General features: G+C 43.4%; 1 protein-coding gene across 2 annotated transcripts in view; it reads left to right on the top strand.

Moving 5' to 3' along the window:
- The window catches only part of UBAP1 (ubiquitin associated protein 1), an 88,051-nt gene that overhangs the window by 27,655 nt on the left and 57,273 nt on the right, over positions 1 to 3,123 (top strand). The window contains exon 1 of one of the 2 annotated variants that reach the window (XM_023727540.1): positions 59 to 105. The exons of the other annotated variant lie outside the window; for it this stretch is intronic. The gene's annotated coding sequence lies outside the window, so the exon portion shown is untranslated. Of the gene's footprint in view, positions 1 to 58; positions 106 to 3,123 lie in introns of those variants that run through there. 2 annotated transcript variants of the gene reach the window in all.

The following is a 3,123-nucleotide window of genomic DNA, read 5'->3' as shown; positions in this document are numbered from 1 at the left end:
CTTTGGTGTTCTTCATTCTCCTTTACTCCAGGTGGATTGGAACCAATGGATGCATCTTAGATGGCCGCTCACTAGCTTTTAAGACCCCGGAGACCACTCACCAAAGTAGGATGCAGAACATTTTCTTAATAAACTTTGTTATGTAGTTGGTGGTTTTTGTTTGTTTGTTCCCTCCCCAAAGATGGGAGAATGGCTTGGGCGTGATGGGTCCCACTTCCAGTCTAGGGGGTTCGACAACCGCTGAACACTGTCAGACTGGCACGAGAGCAGAGTGGGGAGGGGGTGGGAGAGGGGATGAAAGGCACTTCTCTGTTACAGAAGTCCCAGAGGAGAAAAGGTTAATTTGATTCTGCGTGGTAGGTTAGATGCTTGCACTTTCATAGATCCAGCGCCGCTTCCCCTTGGCTCGGGAGGCTTGTGCAGACTCTCCACCGCTTGGTTTCTCCTGAGGTGGTAAAACACATCCTTAGTGCTACAGCTTGCCTCAGCCTGTGTGGCCAAATGATCCAGCCTGCAGGGTGCCAGCTAGGTCAGATCTGGCACTTCTTCACTGCTTCTGAACTGTTTCTCCTTCCCCCTGCCACTTAGTCTGACTCCTCAACTTTGTCTTTGATGTTCAGGGCTCCTAGATTGTCATATATTATTGGTTCACTTGTTTTTTCGGGTCTTTGTTGTAAGAGGGACCACAGGAAGCATCTGACTATACTGCCATCTTGGCCCTGCCTCCTGAGGATTTATTCATTGTTTTGGCAGTCTGTCGTATATTCAGTATTCATGGGCACCATAATGCAAAGGCATCAATTCTTCAGTCTTCCTTATTCATTGTCCAGCTTTCACATGCATATGAGGCGATTGAAAATACCATGGCTTGGGTCAGGCAGGCGCACCTTAGTCCTCAAAGTGACATCTTTGCTTTTAACACTTTAAAGAGGTCTTTTGCAACAGATTTGCCTAATGCAATGTGTTGTTTGATTTCTTGACTGCTGCTTCCATGGGCATTGATTGTGTATCCAAGCAAAATGAAATCCTTGACAACTTCCGTCTTTTCTCCCCCCCCAACTGTCGTGATGTTTCTTATTGGTCCAGTTGTGAGGATTTTTGTTTTCTTTATGTTAAGGTGTAATCCATACTGAAGGCTGTGGTCTTTGATCTTCACCAGTAAGTGCTTCAAGCCCTCTCCGCTTTCAGCAAGGAAGGTTGTGTCATCTGCGTATTGCAGGTTGTTAATGAATCTTACTTCAATCCTGATGCTGCATTCTTCTTCATATAGTCCAGCTTCTCAGATTATTTGCTCAGCGTACAGATTGAATAAGTATGGTAAAAGGATATATCCCTGCCACACACCTTTCTTGACTTTAAACCACACAATATCCCCTTATTCTGTTTGAACAACTGCCTCTTGATCTATGTACAGGGTCCTCATGAGCACAGTTAAGTGTTCTGGAATTCTCATTCTTTGCAGTGTTATCCATAATTATCCATTCCAAATATCTGCTATTAAAATGTTTGTATAAAAATCAATAGCCAACATTTACTGAGACCATACCAGGTATCAGACTTGTTCTTAGCACTTTATACGCATTAGTTAATCATTACACAACCGTATGAGGTAGTTCCTATTACTTTCCCCATTTTAATGGTTGAGTACTCGAATCTTAGAGATGTTAACCATTAGTACTACCTGGGAACTCCTGTAATCACAATTAATATGAAAGCGTTTAATCACTGTAGGCCAATTCTCAGCCTGTGTTTAACAACAACAACAACAACAAAAGTACAAAAGATAAGCCTTTTAGAAAATGGCATGTTAGAATAGAAAATATGGTAGAAAAGATGTCTCTGTTTTTATTAAAGCCTAAGAAGGGGAAAAATCAGCAAAGGCTCCCTCTAAAAACAAAAAAAGGAAAAAGAAAAATCAACTAATAGATTTTGCTTTAGATTATAATATGTGACAATCACATAATAAAATTATTGGCAATTATAATAATGTAAGAGTAATGTGGTGGAGGTCTCTGACCTCTAACTTCACAAGGGAGAAGAATTAAGATCAGCAGCCCAAGACTGATTCCTATGAGGCGGAAGTCAGACATGCCTCCACCCTTCAACCTTTTTACCAATTCTGACACCTACTGTTCCTCCCACAGCACTCTCTGCTTCTCTCCGGGGTTCAGTAGTTCATTGCAATGGCCATACAGAACTCAGAGACCATACTCACAGTTATAGGATTTATTAGGGAAGTAACAGGTTACAACTTAGGTCCAAGAATACTCAGGATACAGTTCTTTGAACAGGACAGCTTCCTCTCAGCCATGTCCACAGGCAGCCCTCTCTGTGGCCCTCGGCCCCTTGAGCAGGCCTCTGCTCTGCTTGGGCAAGTGTCGCAAAGTTCTTTTAGCTCTACCAGTAAGTGTCCAGAGACACCCTGCTCCGCCAGTAAGCCTCACCCAAGGGTGCTCAGCTCTAGAACCGTGGGCCAGCAAACCTAGTTCCACCAAGTGCCTGGAAGCATCCTACTCCTCCAGCAAGCCTCCTGCCCAAAGGCGCTTAGCTTTCTTGCTCTTCCAGGCCACAGCACAATCTGCTGCTGGTCTCTTGCCATTCTCCTGCTTCTCACCATCTCCAGTGTTACTTCTCCCCCTCTCTGTCCTGGTTCTGCTGCCTCTCCCTGTCTTCCATGGTATAGCTCCTCCCTCTCTCTCTATCTCCCTTTAAGGCTAGCAGGATGGCAAAACTGATGAAACCCCTCATTAGGGTTCCATACACCTTATTTGCACTGTCCCCCCCGCCACAGAAGGCTGCTGTGCATCTTATTTACATAATTAGCAAGCTATCCAATCCACTTGGTGGGCCAGAAGCACCTCATTTGCATAGTCTCACCTAGTCATTTGGTGGGAGTTACAAAGACTGGCTAGAAGGGCCATATTAAGTAATTCACTGTACCGCAAATTAGAGCCCTGCTTCTAAAGCTAAAGGTCTGTACAATGAGATGCATAAACAAAAAATTTCCTTCTGTATTTCACAACAAAAGTATTTTTTTTAAGAACAAAGTTCTTTTATTTCAATCAAATTACGCATTTTATGTTACAAACCAAAACCTGTATCTCTATACTGTTTTCAGTACAT

This window comes from Trichechus manatus, unplaced genomic scaffold, assembly GCF_000243295.1.
Source record: "Trichechus manatus latirostris isolate Lorelei unplaced genomic scaffold, TriManLat1.0 scaffold00016, whole genome shotgun sequence".
In the NCBI taxonomy this organism is placed as follows: domain Eukaryota; kingdom Metazoa; phylum Chordata; class Mammalia; order Sirenia; family Trichechidae; genus Trichechus; species Trichechus manatus.
This window is presented reverse-complemented; position numbering and strand designations above follow the sequence as displayed.